Genomic DNA, 19032 nt, shown 5'->3' with positions numbered 1-19032 from the left:
TTTAAGCCACTCAGGGTTATTTAGAAAAAAGAAAGGTAAGAGAAAAACCTGTAATTTCATTTTGACAGTTTTTTGTTTGTCAAAATTAGACTTTTAAGCCACTCAAGGTTACTTAGACAAAATGGAATCTATAGTTTACCCAATATACCACCAAATGGTTGACATTTTACTAAGTATGCATAAGTATATACCTTTAAAAGATGGGCTCATCCGGGATTTGTACCGGGGATCTCTCGCACCCTAAGCAAGAATCAACGAGCCCACTGTGCATGTCTTTTTATGTATATTAATGAAATTGTAAGTAAAACTGTTTGTATACATTAGTGAGTATTTTAAAATGCTATTAAATACTATCAGATATTAAGGACTTTAAAAGTACATGAAGAGATGGGCTCGTCCGGGATTTGAACCCGGGACCTCTAGCACCCGAAGGGAAAATCATACTCGTAGACCAACGAGCCATCTGCCTAAGGTCTTCTCATTCAGATTTTACCATTTTTAAAGTAAAACTCAAATTATTTAATAAAAAAATGCAATAAGCTGGAAAAAAAGATGTTACATTTTAAAAATACCATAACTATTTAAAAAAATTATTTATAGCATAGCTAAAATGTTTCCTTAAGGTCAATTTTTGGTCCAAGTATGCATATTTGGAAATTTCAGTACAAAGATTTATGGGTTCCTATAGAGGTTTAACTTTTCTAATAGCTGGAACCTAAGACTTGTCTCATACTGTGTGCAACTTAAGCATACAGACCAAGAAGAAAGAAAAAAACAAAAACCTGCAATTAATTGTTGACCTTTTTGTTTGTCAAAAAGAGACTATTCTTTTAAGCCACTCATTGTTTCTTAGAAAAAAGCAAGGTAAGAGAAAAACCTGTAATTTCATTTTGACTGTTTTTTATTTGTCAAAATGAGACTTCTTTGAAGCCACTCAAAGTTACTTAGACAAAATGGAATCTACAGTTTACCCAATATACCACCAAATGGTTGACAGTTTACTAAATATGCATAAGTATATACTTTTTTTATGGATTGGCAAAAGAAAAATTCACTTGATGCTTTTGACTCAGGCAATTGACATCAATCAGATAATGGAACCATGGTATTTAAAAGAACCTGAGAAGATGGGCTCGTCTGCGATTTAATCCCAGTACCTCTCGCACCCTAAGCGACAATCATACCCCTATAACAACGAGCCTACTGTTCATGTATTTTCATGTATACTAATGAAATTGGAAGTTAAACTGTTGGAATACATTAGTATTTTAAAATACTATCAGATAATTGAACTAAGCACTTTTAAAGAACCTGAGAAAACAGGCTCATCCAGGATATGAACCTGGGACCTTTTGCACCCGAAGCAAGAATCATACACCCTGACCAACAAGCCACTAGCCAAATAATTTCTTATTCAGTTTTTAACATTTTTAAAGTAAAACTCTAATTATTTAAGAAAAAATGCAAATAACTGGAGAAAACACACAATTTCATTTAATGAAGATGAAACATTTTAAAAATAACATAACAACTTAAAACAAAAAATGTGTATGTAGCATTGCAAATAATAACTTAAGGTTACTTGTTATCCAAGTATGTATATTAGAAATGTGCAGTGCCAATATTTAGAGGTCCCAATAGAGTTTGGACTTTTTTTGATAGTTGGAACCTAAGACTTGTCACATACTGTGTGCAACTCAAGCATGCAGACCCAGAAGAAAGACAAAATAAACACCTGCAATTTATTGTTGATCTTTTTGTTAGTCATAATGATACTATTCTTTTAAGCCACTCAGGGTTATTTAGAAAAAAGAAAGGTAAGAGAAAAACCTGTAATTTCATTTTGACAGTTTTTTGTTTGTCAAAATTAGACTTTTAAGCCACTCAAGGTTACTTAGACAAAATGGAATCTATAGTTTACCCAATATACCACCAAATGGTTGACATTTTACTAAGTATGCATAAGTATATACCTTTAAAAGATGGGCTCATCCGGGATTTGTACCGGGGATCTCTCGCACCCTAAGCAAGAATCAACGAGCCCACTGTGCATGTCTTTTTATGTATATTAATGAAATTGTAAGTAAAACTGTTTGTATACATTAGTGAGTATTTTAAAATGCTATTAAATACTATCAGATATTAAGGACTTTAAAAGTACATGAAGAGATGGGCTCGTCCGGGATTTGAACCCGGGACCTCTAGCACCCGAAGGGAAAATCATACTCGTAGACCAACGAGCCATCTGCCTAAGGTCTTCTCATTCAGATTTTACCATTTTTAAAGTAAAACTCAAATTATTTAATAAAAAAATGCAATAAGCTGGAAAAAAAGATGTTACATTTTAAAAATACCATAACTATTTAAAAAAATTATTTATAGCATAGCTAAAATGTTTCCTTAAGGTCAATTTTTGGTCCAAGTATGCATATTTGGAAATTTCAGTACAAAGATTTATGGGTTCCTATAGAGGTTTAACTTTTCTAATAGCTGGAACCTAAGACTTGTCTCATACTGTGTGCAACTTAAGCATACAGACCAAGAAGAAAGAAAAAAACAAAAACCTGCAATTAATTGTTGACCTTTTTGTTTGTCAAAAAGAGACTATTCTTTTAAGCCACTCATTGTTTCTTAGAAAAAAGCAAGGTAAGAGAAAAACCTGTAATTTCATTTTGACTGTTTTTTATTTGTCAAAATGAGACTTCTTTGAAGCCACTCAAAGTTACTTAGACAAAATGGAATCTACAGTTTACCCAATATACCACCAAATGGTTGACAGTTTACTAAATATGCATAAGTATATACTTTTTTTATGGATTGGCAAAAGAAAAATTCACTTGATGCTTTTGACTCAGGCAATTGACATCAATCAGATAATGGAACCATGGTATTTAAAAGAACCTGAGAAGATGGGCTCGTCTGCGATTTAATCCCAGTACCTCTCGCACCCTAAGCGACAATCATACCCCTATAACAACGAGCCTACTGTTCATGTATTTTCATGTATACTAATGAAATTGGAAGTTAAACTGTTGGAATACATTAGTATTTTAAAATACTATCAGATAATTGAACTAAGCACTTTTAAAGAACCTGAGAAAACAGGCTCATCCAGGATATGAACCTGGGACCTTTTGCACCCGAAGCAAGAATCATACACCCTGACCAACAAGCCACTAGCCAAATAATTTCTTATTCAGTTTTTAACATTTTTAAAGTAAAACTCTAAGGGGTATATGCAATAGCGGGCGAATTGGCAAAATAGGCGAATTCCGGGCCGTTTTCGCCTCCAAAAATCAATTCGCCTATGCAGTGCAGTCATTTTTCGCAAAAAAACGGCCCGTCAAAATTCGCCTTTTCTCAATTCGCCTTTTTCCGAATTCGCCTTTTCTGCAATGGTACAGATGCTGCAATTCGCCTCCAGCATATTCAATTCAAGTTTGGAAATTCGCCTGCAGTGCTTTTAGACAGCAAATTCGCGATTTTCACTCCGCCACACTTTGGAGGGTGAAAACAAATAAAAAATTTTTAAACATGTTTTTTTTTGTGTTTTTTTTTTTAGGAATAGCAGATCTATTTATATTAGAAGGGATTAGGTTTTTTTTTTTTTTTTTGGGGGAGGCACAAATATTATTTATATATTTTTTAAAATAATATTTTTATTGTTTTATTTTTTTTATTGCTGGAACGGTAAAATCCGGGGAAAAAATGGCGTGGGGTCCCCCCTCCAAAGCATAACCAGCCTCGGGCTCATTGAGCTGGTCCTGGTTCTAAAAATGCGGGGAAAAAATTGACAGGGGATCCCCCGTATTTTTAAAACCAGCACCGGGCTCTGCGCCTGGTGCTGGTGCCAAAAATACGGGGGACAAAACGAGTAGGGGTCCCCCGTATTTTTAACACCAGCATCAGGCTCCACTAGCTGGACAGATAATGCCACAGCCGGGGGTCACTTTTATACAGTGCCCTGCGGCCGTGGCATCAAATATCCAACTAGTCACCCCTGGCCGGGGTACCCTGGGGGAATGGGGACCCCTTCAATCAAGGGGTCCCCCCCCCCCAGCCACCCAAGGGCCAGGGGTGAAGCCCGAGGCTGTCCCCCCCCATCCAATGGGCTGCGGATGGGGGGGCTGATAGCCTTTGTGTTCAAAAAAAAAGATATTGTTTTTTCCATTAGTACTACAAGTCCCAGCAAGCCTCCCCTGCAAGCTGGTACTTGGAGAACCACAAGTACCAGCATGCGGGAGAAAAACGGGCCCGCTGGTACCTGTAGTTCTAATGGAAAAAAAATACCCAAATAAAAACAGGACACAGACACCGTCGACAGTAAAACTTTATTACACACTGCCGACACACACATACTTACCTATGTTCACACGCCGACATCGGTCCTCTTCTCCATGTAGAATCCCGGGGTACCTGAAAATAAAAGATCAATTATACTCACCTCAACAGGCTCCAGAGATAAATCCACGGACTTGGCAAAAAAAGAAAGCGCATTTACCCGCACCAAAAACGGACTGAAAGGTGTCCCATGCTGACACATGGGACACCTATCCACGATTAAGATCTGTCAGTGACAGTTGTCACTGACAGGTCTCTAAGCCAATCAGGAAGCGCAACTTCGTTGCGCTAACCTGATTGGCTGATCGCTGTGACAGCGCATCGCACAGCTCCCTCCATTATATTCAATGGTGGGAACTTAGCGGCTAGCGGTGAGGTCACCCGCCGGTCAGCGGTGACCGGCGGGTGACCCCACCGCTAGCCGCTAAGTTCCCACCATTGAATATAATGGAGGGAGCTGTGCGATGCGCTGTCACAGCGATCAGCCAATCAGGTTAGCGCAACGAAGTTGCGCTTCCTGATTGGCTTAGAGACCTGTCAGTGACAACTGTCACTGACAGATCTTAATCGTGGATAGGTGTCCCATGTGTCAGCATGGGACACCTTTCAGTCCGTTTTTGGTGCGGGTAAATGCGCTTTCTTTTTTTGCCAAGTCCGTGGATTTATCTCTGGAGCCTGTTGAGGTGAGTATAATTGATCTTTTCTTTTCAGGTATCCGTGGATTCTACATGGAGAAGAGGACCGATGTCGGCGTGTGAACATAGGTAAGTATGTGTGTGTCGACGTATGAAATAAAGTTTTACTGTCGACGGTGTGTGTGTCCTGTTTTTATTTGGGTATTTTTTTCCCAGTAGTACTACAGGTACCAGCGGGCCCATTTTTCTCCCGCATGCTGGTACTTGTGGTTCTCCAAGTACCAGCTTGCAGGGGAGGCTTGCTGGGACTTGTAGTACTAATGGAAAAAACAATATCTTTTTTTTTGAACACAAAGGCTATCAGCCCCCCCATCCGCAGCCCATTGGATGGGGGGGGACAGCCTCGGGCTTCACCCCTGGCCCTTGGGTGGCTGGGGGGGGGGACCCCTTGATTGAAGGGGTCCCCATTCCCCCAGGGTACCCCGGCCAGGGGTGACTAGTTGGATATTTGATGCCACGGCCGCAGGGCACTGTATAAAAGTGACCCCCGGCTGTGGCATTATCTGTCCAGCTAGTGGAGCCCGATGCTGGTGTTAAAAATACGGGGGACCCCTACTCGTTTTGTCCCCCGTATTTTTGGCACCAGCATCAGGCGCAGAGCCCGGTGCTGGTTTTAAAAATACGGGGGATCCCTGCCCGATTTTTCCCCTGCATTTTTAGAACCAGGACCAGCTCGATGAGCCCGAGGCTGGTTATGCTTTGGAGGGGGGACCCCACGCCATTTTTTTTTCGGGTTTTTCCCCGTTTTTTCCCGTTTTTTAAAATCGCGGTAAAATCCGCAAAATCGGCCGATTTTCGCCCGCGACTCTGGCGAATCCGTTTTTCATTGCATATGGTGAATTCCGGAAGCCACCTTCCGGAATTCACCTGGCGAATTTGGTCGAATTGAAAAAACGGCGATAATTGCCGCGATTTCGCCCGCTATTGCATATACCCCTAATTATTTAAGAAAAAATGCAAATAACTGGAGAAAACACACAATTTCATTTAATGAAGATGAAACATTTTAAAAATAACATAACAACTTAAAACAAAAAATGTGTATGTAGCATTGCAAATAATAACTTAAGGTTACTTGTTATCCAAGTATGTATATTAGAAATGTGCAGTGCCAATATTTAGAGGTCCCAATAGAGTTTGGACTTTTTTTGATAGTTGGAACCTAAGACTTGTCACATACTGTGTGCAACTCAAGCATGCAGACCCAGAAGAAAGACAAAATAAACACCTGCAATTTATTGTTGATCTTTTTGTTAGTCATAATGATACTATTCTTTTAAGCCACTCAGGGTTATTTAGAAAAAAGAAAGGTAAGAGAAAAACCTGTAATTTCATTTTGACAGTTTTTTGTTTGTCAAAATTAGACTTTTAAGCCACTCAAGGTTACTTAGACAAAATGGAATCTATAGTTTACCCAATATACCACCAAATGGTTGACATTTTACTAAGTATGCATAAGTATATACCTTTAAAAGATGGGCTCATCCGGGATTTGTACCGGGGATCTCTCGCACCCTAAGCAAGAATCAACGAGCCCACTGTGCATGTCTTTTTTATGTATATTAATGAAATTGTAAGTAAAACTGTTTGTATACATTAGTGAGTATTTTAAAATGCTATTAAATACTATCAGATATTAAGGACTTTAAAAGTACATGAAGAGATGGGCTCGTCCGGGATTTGAACCCGGGACCTCTCGCACCCGAAGCGAGAATCATACCCCTAGACCAACGAGCCATCTGCCTAAGGTCTTCTCATTCAGATTTTACAATTTTTAAAGTAAAACTCAAATTATTTAATAAAAAAATGCAATAAGCTGGAAAAAAAGATGTTACATTTTAAAAATACCATAACTATTTAAAAAAATTATTTGTAGCATAGCTAAAATGTTTCCTTAAGGTCAATTTTTGGTCCAAGTATGCATATTTGGAAATTTCAGTCCCAAGATTTATGGGTTCCTATAGAGTTTTAACTTTTCTAATAGCTGGAACCTAAGACTTGTCTCATACTGTGTGCAACTTAAGCATACAGACCAAGAAGAAAGAAAAAAACAAAAACCTGCAATTAATTGTTGACCTTTTTGTTTGTCAAAAAGAAACTATTCTTTTAAGCCACTCATTGTTTCTTAGAAAAAAGCAAGGTAAGAGAAAAACCTGTAATTTCATTTTGACTGTTTTTTATTTGTCAAAATGAGACTTCTTTGAAGCCACTCAAAGTTACTTAGACAAAATGGAATCTACAGTTTACCCAATATACCACCAAATGGTTGACAGTTTACTAAATATGCATAAGTATATACAGGTTGAGTATCCCATATCCATATATTCCGAAATACGGAATATTCCGAAATACGGACTTTTTTGAGTGAGAGTGAGATAGTGAAACCTTTGTTTTTTGATGTCTCAATGTACACAAACTTTGTTTAATACACAAAGTTATTAAAAATATTGTATTAAATGACCTTCAGGCTGTGTGTATAAGGTGTATATGAAACATAAATGAATTGTGTGTATGTACACACACTTTGTTTAATGCACAAAGTTATAAAAAATATTGGCTAAAATGACCTTCAGGCTGTGTGTATAAGGTGTGTATGTAACATAAATGCATTCTGTGCTTAGATTTAGGTCCCATCACCATGATATCTCATAATGGTATGCAATTATTCCAAAATACGGAAAAATCCCATATCCAAAGTACCTCTGGTCCCAAGCATTTTGGATAAGGGAGACTCAACCTGTACTTTTTTTTATGGATTGGCAAAAGAAAAATTCACTTGATGCTTTTGACTCAGGCAATTGATATCAATCAGATAATGGAACCATGGTATTTAAAAGAACCTGAGAAGATGGGCTCGTCTGCGATTTAATCGCAGGACCTCTCGCACCCTAAGCGAGAATCATACCCCTATAACAACGAGCCTACTGTTCATGTATTTTCATGTATACTAATGAAATTGGAAGTGAAACTGTTGGACTACATTAGTATTTTAAAATACTATCAGATAATTGAACTAAGCACTTTTAAAGAACCTGAGAAAACAGGCTCATCCAGGATATGAACCTGGGACCTTTTGCACCTGAAGCAAGAATCATACACCCTGACCAACAAGCCACTAGCCAAATAATTTCTTATTCAGTTTTTAACATTTTTAAAGTAAAACTCTAATTATTTATGAAAAAATGCAAATAACTGGAGAAAACACACAATTTCATTTAATGAAGATGAAACGTTTTAAAAATAACATAACAACTTAAAACAAAAAATGTGTATGTAGCATTGCAAAAATAATAACTTAAGGTTACTTGTTATCCAAGTATGTATATTAGAAATGTGCAGTGCCAATATTTAGAGGTCCCAATAGAGTTTGGACTTTTTTTGATAGTTGGAACCTAAGACTTGTCACATACTGTGTGCAACTCAAGCATGCAGACCCAGAAGAAAGACAAAATAAACACCTGCAATTTATTGTTGATCTTTTTGTTAGTCATAATGATACTATTCTTTTAAGCCACTCAGGGTTATTTAGAAAAAAGAAAGGTAAGAGAAAAACCTGTAATTTCATTTTGACAGTTTTTTGTTTGTCAAAATTAGACTTTTAAGCCACTCAAGGTTACTTAGACAAAATGGAATCTATAGTTTACCCAATATACCACCAAATGGTTGACATTTTACTAAGTATGCATAAGTATATACCTTTAAAAGATGGGCTCATCCGGGATTTGTACCGGGGATCTCTCGCACCCTAAGCAAGAATCAACGAGCCCACTGTGCATGTCTTTTTATGTATATTAATGAAATTGTAAGTAAAACTGTTTGTATACATTAGTGAGTATTTTAAAATGCTATTAAATACTATCAGATATTAAGGACTTTAAAAGTACATGAAGAGATGGGCTCGTCCGGGATTTGAACCCGGGACCTCTAGCACCCGAAGGGAAAATCATACTCGTAGACCAACGAGCCATCTGCCTAAGGTCTTCTCATTCAGATTTTACCATTTTTAAAGTAAAACTCAAATTATTTAATAAAAAAATGCAATAAGCTGGAAAAAAAGATGTTACATTTTAAAAATACCATAACTATTTAAAAAAATTATTTATAGCATAGCTAAAATGTTTCCTTAAGGTCAATTTTTGGTCCAAGTATGCATATTTGGAAATTTCAGTACAAAGATTTATGGGTTCCTATAGAGGTTTAACTTTTCTAATAGCTGGAACCTAAGACTTGTCTCATACTGTGTGCAACTTAAGCATACAGACCAAGAAGAAAGAAAAAAACAAAAACCTGCAATTAATTGTTGACCTTTTTGTTTGTCAAAAAGAGACTATTCTTTTAAGCCACTCATTGTTTCTTAGAAAAAAGCAAGGTAAGAGAAAAACCTGTAATTTCATTTTGACTGTTTTTTATTTGTCAAAATGAGACTTCTTTGAAGCCACTCAAAGTTACTTAGACAAAATGGAATCTACAGTTTACCCAATATACCACCAAATGGTTGACAGTTTACTAAATATGCATAAGTATATACTTTTTTTATGGATTGGCAAAAGAAAAATTCACTTGATGCTTTTGACTCAGGCAATTGACATCAATCAGATAATGGAACCATGGTATTTAAAAGAACCTGAGAAGATGGGCTCGTCTGCGATTTAATCCCAGTACCTCTCGCACCCTAAGCGACAATCATACCCCTATAACAACGAGCCTACTGTTCATGTATTTTCATGTATACTAATGAAATTGGAAGTTAAACTGTTGGAATACATTAGTATTTTAAAATACTATCAGATAATTGAACTAAGCACTTTTAAAGAACCTGAGAAAACAGGCTCATCCAGGATATGAACCTGGGACCTTTTGCACCCGAAGCAAGAATCATACACCCTGACCAACAAGCCACTAGCCAAATAATTTCTTATTCAGTTTTTAACATTTTTAAAGTAAAACTCTAATTATTTAAGAAAAAATGCAAATAACTGGAGAAAACACACAATTTCATTTAATGAAGATGAAACATTTTAAAAATAACATAACAACTTAAAACAAAAAATGTGTATGTAGCATTGCAAATAATAACTTAAGGTTACTTGTTATCCAAGTATGTATATTAGAAATGTGCAGTGCCAATATTTAGAGGTCCCAATAGAGTTTGGACTTTTTTTGATAGTTGGAACCTAAGACTTGTCACATACTGTGTGCAACTCAAGCATGCAGACCCAGAAGAAAGACAAAATAAACACCTGCAATTTATTGTTGATCTTTTTGTTAGTCATAATGATACTATTCTTTTAAGCCACTCAGGGTTATTTAGAAAAAAGAAAGGTAAGAGAAAAACCTGTAATTTCATTTTGACAGTTTTTTGTTTGTCAAAATTAGACTTTTAAGCCACTCAAGGTTACTTAGACAAAATGGAATCTATAGTTTACCCAATATACCACCAAATGGTTGACATTTTACTAAGTATGCATAAGTATATACCTTTAAAAGATGGGCTCATCCGGGATTTGTACCGGGGATCTCTCGCACCCTAAGCAAGAATCAACGAGCCCACTGTGCATGTCTTTTTATGTATATTAATGAAATTGTAAGTAAAACTGTTTGTATACATTAGTGAGTATTTTAAAATGCTATTAAATACTATCAGATATTAAGGACTTTAAAAGTACATGAAGAGATGGGCTCGTCCGGGATTTGAACCCGGGACCTCTAGCACCCGAAGGGAAAATCATACTCGTAGACCAACGAGCCATCTGCCTAAGGTCTTCTCATTCAGATTTTACCATTTTTAAAGTAAAACTCAAATTATTTAATAAAAAAATGCAATAAGCTGGAAAAAAAGATGTTACATTTTAAAAATACCATAACTATTTAAAAAAATTATTTATAGCATAGCTAAAATGTTTCCTTAAGGTCAATTTTTGGTCCAAGTATGCATATTTGGAAATTTCAGTACAAAGATTTATGGGTTCCTATAGAGGTTTAACTTTTCTAATAGCTGGAACCTAAGACTTGTCTCATACTGTGTGCAACTTAAGCATACAGACCAAGAAGAAAGAAAAAAACAAAAACCTGCAATTAATTGTTGACCTTTTTGTTTGTCAAAAAGAGACTATTCTTTTAAGCCACTCATTGTTTCTTAGAAAAAAGCAAGGTAAGAGAAAAACCTGTAATTTCATTTTGACTGTTTTTTATTTGTCAAAATGAGACTTCTTTGAAGCCACTCAAAGTTACTTAGACAAAATGGAATCTACAGTTTACCCAATATACCACCAAATGGTTGACAGTTTACTAAATATGCATAAGTATATACTTTTTTTATGGATTGGCAAAAGAAAAATTCACTTGATGCTTTTGACTCAGGCAATTGACATCAATCAGATAATGGAACCATGGTATTTAAAAGAACCTGAGAAGATGGGCTCGTCTGCGATTTAATCCCAGTACCTCTCGCACCCTAAGCGACAATCATACCCCTATAACAACGAGCCTACTGTTCATGTATTTTCATGTATACTAATGAAATTGGAAGTTAAACTGTTGGAATACATTAGTATTTTAAAATACTATCAGATAATTGAACTAAGCACTTTTAAAGAACCTGAGAAAACAGGCTCATCCAGGATATGAACCTGGGACCTTTTGCACCCGAAGCAAGAATCATACACCCTGACCAACAAGCCACTAGCCAAATAATTTCTTATTCAGTTTTTAACATTTTTAAAGTAAAACTCTAATTATTTAAGAAAAAATGCAAATAACTGGAGAAAACACACAATTTCATTTAATGAAGATGAAACATTTTAAAAATAACATAACAACTTAAAACAAAAAATGTGTATGTAGCATTGCAAATAATAACTTAAGGTTACTTGTTATCCAAGTATGTATATTAGAAATGTGCAGTGCCAATATTTAGAGGTCCCAATAGAGTTTGGACTTTTTTTGATAGTTGGAACCTAAGACTTGTCACATACTGTGTGCAACTCAAGCATGCAGACCCAGAAGAAAGACAAAATAAACACCTGCAATTTATTGTTGATCTTTTTGTTAGTCATAATGATACTATTCTTTTAAGCCACTCAGGGTTATTTAGAAAAAAGAAAGGTAAGAGAAAAACCTGTAATTTCATTTTGACAGTTTTTTGTTTGTCAAAATTAGACTTTTAAGCCACTCAAGGTTACTTAGACAAAATGGAATCTATAGTTTACCCAATATACCACCAAATGGTTGACATTTGACTAAGTATGCATAAGTATATACCTTTAAAAGATGGGCTCATCCGGGATTTGTACCGGGGATCTCTCGCACCCTAAGCAAGAATCAACGAGCCCACTGTGCATGTCTTTTTTATGTATATTAATGAAATTGTAAGTAAAACTGTTTGTATACATTAGTGAGTATTTTAAAATGCTATTAAATACTATCAGATATTAAGGACTTTAAAAGTACATGAAGAGATGGGCTCGTCTGGGATTTGAACCCGGGACCTCTCGCACCCGAAGCGAGAATCATACCCCTAGACCAACGAGCCATCTGCCTAAGGTCTTCTCATTCAGATTTTACCATTTTTAAAGTCAAACTCAAATTATTTAATAAAAAAATGCAATAAGCTGGAAAAAAAGATGTTACATTTTAAAAATACCATAACTATTTAAAAAAATTATTTGTAGCATAGCTAAAATGTTTCCTTAAGGTCAATTTTTGGTCCAAGTATGCATATTTGGAAATTTCAGTGCCAAGATTTATGGGTTCCTATAGAGTTTTAACTTTTCTAATAGCTGGAACCTAAGACTTGTCTCATACTGTGTGCAACTCAAGCATGCAGACCCAGAAGAAAGACAAAATAAACACCAGCAATTTATTGTTGATCTTTTTGTTAGTCATAATGATACTATTCTTTTAAGCCACTCAGGGTTATTTAGAAAAAAGAAAGGTAAGAGAAAAACCTGTAATTTCATTTTGACAGTTTTTTGTTTGTCAAATTTAGACTTTTAAGCCACTCAAGGTTACTTAGACAAAATGGAATCTATAGTTTACCCAATATACCACCAAATGGTTGACATTTTACTAAGTATGCATAAGTATATACCTTTAAAAGATGGGCTCATCCGGAATTTGTACCGGGGATCTCTCGCACCCTAAGCAAGAATCAACGAGCACACTGTGCATGTCTTTTTATGTATATTAATGAAATTGTAAGTAAAACTGTTTGTATACATTAGTGAGTATTTGTATACATTAGTGAGTATTTTAAAATGCTATTAAATACTATCAGATATGAAGAGATGGGCTCGTCCGGGATTTGATCCCGGGACCTCTCGCACCCGAAGCGAGAATCATACCCCTAGACCAACGAGCCATCTGCCTAAGGTCTTCTCATTCAGATTTTACCATTTTTAAAGTAAAACTCAAATTATTTAATAAAAAATGCAATAAGCTGGAAAAAAAGATGTTACATTTTAAAAATACCATAACTATTTAAAGAAATTATTTGTAGCATAGCTAAAATGTTTCCTTAAGGTCAATTTTTGGTCCAAGTATGCATATTTGGAAATTTCAGTGCCAAGATTTATGGGTTCCTATAGAGTTTTAACTTTTCTAATAGCTGGAACCTAAGACTTGTCTCATACTGTGTGCAACTTAAGCATACAGACCAAGAAGAAAGAAAAAAACAAAAACCTGCAATTAATTGTTGACCTTTTTGTTTGTCAAAAAGAGACTATTCTTTTAAGCCACTCATTGTTTCTTAGAAAAAAGCAAGGTAAGAGAAAAACCTGTAATTTCATTTTGACTGTTTTTTATTTGTCAAAATGAGACTTCTTTGAAGCCACTCAAAGTTACTTAGACAAAATGGAATCTACAGTTTACCCAATATACCACCAAATGGTTGACAGTTTACTAAATATGCATAAGTATATACTTTTTTTATGGATTGGCAAAAGAAAAATTCACTTGATGCTTTTGACTCAGGCAATTGACATCAATCAGATAATGGAACCATGGTATTTAAAAGAACCTGAGAAGATGGGCTCGTCTGCGATTTAATCCCAGTACCTCTCGCACCCTAAGCGACAATCATACCCCTATAACAACGAGCCTACTGTTCATGTATTTTCATGTATACTAATGAAATTGGAAGTTAAACTGTTGGAATACATTAGTATTTTAAAATACTATCAGATAATTGAACTAAGCACTTTTAAAGAACCTGAGAAAACAGGCTCATCCAGGATATGAACCTGGGACCTTTTGCACCCGAAGCAAGAATCATACACCCTGACCAACAAGCCACTAGCCAAATAATTTCTTATTCAGTTTTTAACATTTTTAAAGTAAAACTCTAATTATTTAAGAAAAAATGCAAATAACTGGAGAAAACACACAATTTCATTTAATGAAGATGAAACATTTTAAAAATAACATAACAACTTAAAACAAAAAATGTGTATGTAGCATTGCAAATAATAACTTAAGGTTACTTGTTATCCAAGTATGTATATTAGAAATGTGCAGTGCCAATATTTAGAGGTCCCAATAGAGTTTGGACTTTTTTTGATAGTTGGAACCTAAGACTTGTCACATACTGTGTGCAACTCAAGCATGCAGACCCAGAAGAAAGACAAAATAAACACCTGCAATTTATTGTTGATCTTTTTGTTAGTCATAATGATACTATTCTTTTAAGCCACTCAGGGTTATTTAGAAAAAAGAAAGGTAAGAGAAAAACCTGTAATTTCATTTTGACAGTTTTTTGTTTGTCAAAATTAGACTTTTAAGCCACTCAAGGTTACTTAGACAAAATGGAATCTATAGTTTACCCAATATACCACCAAATGGTTGACATTTGACTAAGTATGCATAAGTATATACCTTTAAAAGATGGGCTCATCCGGGATTTGTACCGGGGATCTCTCGCACCCTAAGCAAGAATCAACGAGCCCACTGTGCATGTCTTTTTTATGTATATTAATGAAATTGTAAGTAAAACTGTTTGTATACATTAGTGAGTATTTTAAAATGCTATTAAATACTATCAGATATTAAGGACTTTAAAAGTACATGAAGAGATGGGCTCGTCTGGGATTTGAACCCGGGACCTCTCGCACCCGAAGCGAGAATCATACCCCTAGACCAACGAGCCATCTGCCTAAGGTCTTCTCATTCAGATTTTACCATTTTTAAAGTCAAACTCAAATTATTTAATAAAAAAATGCAATAAGCTGGAAAAAAAGATGTTACATTTTAAAAATACCATAACTATTTAAAAAAATTATTTGTAGCATAGCTAAAATGTTTCCTTAAGGTCAATTTTTGGTCCAAGTATGCATATTTGGAAATTTCAGTGCCAAGATTTATGGGTTCCTATAGAGTTTTAACTTTTCTAATAGCTGGAACCTAAGACTTGTCTCATACTGTGTGCAACTCAAGCATGCAGACCCAGAAGAAAGACAAAATAAACACCAGCAATTTATTGTTGATCTTTTTGTTAGTCATAATGATACTATTCTTTTAAGCCACTCAGGGTTATTTAGAAAAAAGAAAGGTAAGAGAAAAACCTGTAATTTCATTTTGACAGTTTTTTGTTTGTCAAATTTAGACTTTTAAGCCACTCAAGGTTACTTAGACAAAATGGAATCTATAGTTTACCCAATATACCACCAAATGGTTGACATTTTACTAAGTATGCATAAGTATATACCTTTAAAAGATGGGCTCATCCGGAATTTGTACCGGGGATCTCTCGCACCCTAAGCAAGAATCAACGAGCACACTGTGCATGTCTTTTTATGTATATTAATGAAATTGTAAGTAAAACTGTTTGTATACATTAGTGAGTATTTGTATACATTAGTGAGTATTTTAAAATGCTATTAAATACTATCAGATATGAAGAGATGGGCTCGTCCGGGATTTGAACCCGGGACCTTTCGCACCCAAAGCGAGAATCATACCCCTAGACCAACGAGCCATCTGCCTAAGGTCTTCTCATTCAGATTTTACCATTTTTAAAGTAAAACTCAAATTATTTAATAAAAAATGCAATAAGCTGGAAAAAAGATGTTACATTTTAAAAATACCATAACTATTTAAAGAAATTATTTGTAGCATAGCTAAAATGTTTCCTTAAGGTCAATTTTTGGTCCAAGTATGCATATTTGGAAATTTCAGTGCCAAGATTTATGGGTTCCTATAGAGTTTTAACTTTTCTAATAGCTGGAACCTAAGACTTGTCTCATACTGTGTGCAACTTAAGCATACAGACCAAGAAGAAAGAAAAAAACAAAAACCTGCAATTAATTGTTGACCTTTTTGTTTGTCAAAAAGAGACTATTCTTTTAAGCCACTCATTGTTTCTTAGAAAAAAGCAAGGTAAGAGAAAAACCTGTAATTTCATTTTGACTGTTTTTTATTTGTCAAAATGAGACTTCTTTGAAGCCATTCAAAGTTACTTAGACAAAATGGAATCTACAGTTTACCCAATATACCACCAAATGGTTGACAGTTTACAAAATATGCATAAGTATATACTTTTTTTATGGATTGGCAAAAGAAAAATTCACTTGATGCTTTTGACTCAGGCAATTGACATCAATCAGATAATGGAACCATGGTATTTAAAAGAACCTGAGAAGATGGGCTCGTCTGCGATTTAATCCCAGGACCTCTCGCACCCTAAGCGAGAATCATACCCCTATAACAACGAGCCTACTGTTCATGTATTTTCATGTATACTAATGAAATTGGAAGTGAAACTGTTGGAATACATTAGTATTTTAAAATACTATCAGATAATTGAACTAAGCACTTTTAAAGAACTTGAGAAAACAGGCTCATCCAGGATATGAACCTGGGACCTTTTGCACCCGAAGCAAGAATCATACACCCTGACCAACAAGCCACTAGCCAAATAATTTCTTATTCAGTTTTTAACATTTTTAAAGTAAAACTCTAATTATTTAAGAAAAAATGCAAATAACTGGAGAAAACACACAATTTCATTTAATGAAGATGAAACATTTTAAAAATAACATAACAACTTAAAACAAAAAATGTGTATGTAGCATTGCAAAAATAATAACTTAAGGTTACTTGTTATCCAAGTATGTATATTAGAAATGTGCAGTGCCAATATTTAGAGGTCCCAATAGAGTTTGGACTTTTGTTGATAGTTGGAACCTAAGACTTGACACATACTGTGTGCAACTCAAGCATGCAGACCCAGAAGAAAGACAAAATAAACACCTGCAATTTATTGTTGATCTTTTTGTTAGTCATAATGATACTATTCTTTTAAGCCACTCAGGGTTATTTAGAAAAAAGAAAGGTAAGAGAAAAACCTGTAATTTCATTTTGACAGTTTTTTGTTTGTCAAAATTAGACTTTTAAGCCACTCAAGGTTACTTAGACAAAATGGAATCTATAGTTTACCCAATATACCACCAAATGGTTGACATTTTACTAAGTATGCATAAGTATATACCTTTATAAGATGGGCTCATCCGGGATTTGTACCGGGGATCTCTCGCACCCTAAGCAAGAATCAACGAGCCCACTGTGCATGTCTTTTTATGTATATTAATGAAATTGTAAGTAAAACTGTTTGTATACATTAGTGAGTATTTGTATACATTAGTGAGTATTTTAAAATGCTATTAAATACTATCAGATATGAAGAGATGGGCTCGTCCAGGATTTGAACACGGGACCTCTCGCACCCGAAGCGAGAATCATACCCCTAGACCAACGAGCCATCTGCCTAAGGTCTTCTCATTCAGATTTTACCATTTTTAAAGTAAAACTCAAATTATTTAATAAAAAATGCAATAAGCTGGAAAAAAAGATGTTACATTTTAAAAATACCATAACTATTTAAAGAAATTATTTGTAGCATAGCTAAAATGTTTCCTTAAGGTCAATTTTTGGTCCAAGTATGCATATTTGAAAATTTCAGTGCCAAGATTTATGGGTTCCTATAGAGTTTTAACTTTTCTAATAGCTGGAACCTAAGACTTGTCTCATACTGTGTGCAACTTAAGCATACAGACCAAGAAGAAAGAAAAAAACAAAAACCTGCAATTAATTGTTGACCTTTTTGTTTGTCAAAAAGAGACTATTCTTTTAAGCCACTCATTGTTTCTTAGAAAAAAGCAAGGTAAGAGAAAAACCTGTAATTTCATTTTGACTGTTTTTTATTTGTCAAAATGAGACTTCTTTGAAGCCACTCAAAGTTACTTAGACAAAATGGAATCTACAGTTTACCCAATATACCACCAAATGGTTGACAGTTTACTAAATATGCATAAGTATATACAGGTTGAGTATCCCATATCCATATATTCCGAAATACGGAATATTCCGAAATACGGACTTTTTTGAGTGAGAGTGAGATAGTGAAACCTTTGTTTTTTGATGTCTCAATGTACACAAACTTTGTTTAATACACAAAGTTATTAAAAATATTGTATTAAATGACCTTCAGGCTGTGTGTATAAGGTGTATATGAAACATAAATGAATTGTGTGTATGTACACACACTTTGTTTAATGCACAAACTTATAAAAAATATTGGCTAAAATTACCTTCAGGCTGTGTGTATAAGGTGTGTATGTAACATAAATGCATTCTGTGCTTAGATTTAGGTCCCATCACCATGATATCTCATAATGGTATGCAATTATTCCAAAATACGGAAAAATCCCATATCCAAAGTACCTCTGGTCCCAAGCATTTTGGATAAGGGAGACTCAACCTGTACTTTTTTTTATGGATTGGCAAAAGAAAAATTCACTTGATGCTTTTGACTCAGGCAATTGATATCAATCAGATAATGGAACCATGGTATTTAAAAGAACCTGAGAAGATGGGCTCGTCTGCGATTTAATCGCAGGACCTCTCGCACCCTAAGCGAGAATCATACCCCTATAACAACGAGCCTACTGTTCATGTATTTTCATGTATACTAATGAAATTGGAAGTGAAACTGTTGGACTACATT

At 35.1% G+C, this 19032-nt stretch overlaps 5 non-coding genes across 5 annotated transcripts; all 5 read right to left on the bottom strand.

Annotated features, from left to right (window-relative positions):
* Positions 1–6701: 6701 nt before the first annotated feature.
* On the bottom strand, positions 6702–6773 carry TRNAP-CGG (transfer RNA proline (anticodon CGG)). The gene has a single exon. It is a non-coding gene; the product is annotated as a tRNA-Pro (tRNA).
* A 5722-nt stretch (positions 6774–12495) lies between these two features.
* TRNAP-CGG (transfer RNA proline (anticodon CGG)) lies at positions 12496–12567 on the bottom strand. Its single transcript has one exon. It is a non-coding gene; the product is annotated as a tRNA-Pro (tRNA).
* Positions 12568–13323: 756 nt separating this feature from the next.
* TRNAP-CGG (transfer RNA proline (anticodon CGG)) lies at positions 13324–13395 on the bottom strand. The gene has a single exon. It is a non-coding gene; the product is annotated as a tRNA-Pro (tRNA).
* A 1710-nt stretch (positions 13396–15105) lies between these two features.
* On the bottom strand, positions 15106–15177 carry TRNAP-CGG (transfer RNA proline (anticodon CGG)). Its single transcript has one exon. It is a non-coding gene; the product is annotated as a tRNA-Pro (tRNA).
* Positions 15178–15933: 756 nt separating this feature from the next.
* On the bottom strand, positions 15934–16005 carry TRNAP-UGG (transfer RNA proline (anticodon UGG)). The gene has a single exon. It is a non-coding gene; the product is annotated as a tRNA-Pro (tRNA).
* Between the last annotated feature and the right edge of the window lie 3027 nt (positions 16006–19032).

The sequence above is a fragment of the Pseudophryne corroboree genome, chromosome 3, assembly GCF_028390025.1.
Source record: "Pseudophryne corroboree isolate aPseCor3 chromosome 3, aPseCor3.hap2, whole genome shotgun sequence".
In the NCBI taxonomy this organism is placed as follows: domain Eukaryota; kingdom Metazoa; phylum Chordata; class Amphibia; order Anura; family Myobatrachidae; genus Pseudophryne; species Pseudophryne corroboree.
This window is presented reverse-complemented; position numbering and strand designations above follow the sequence as displayed.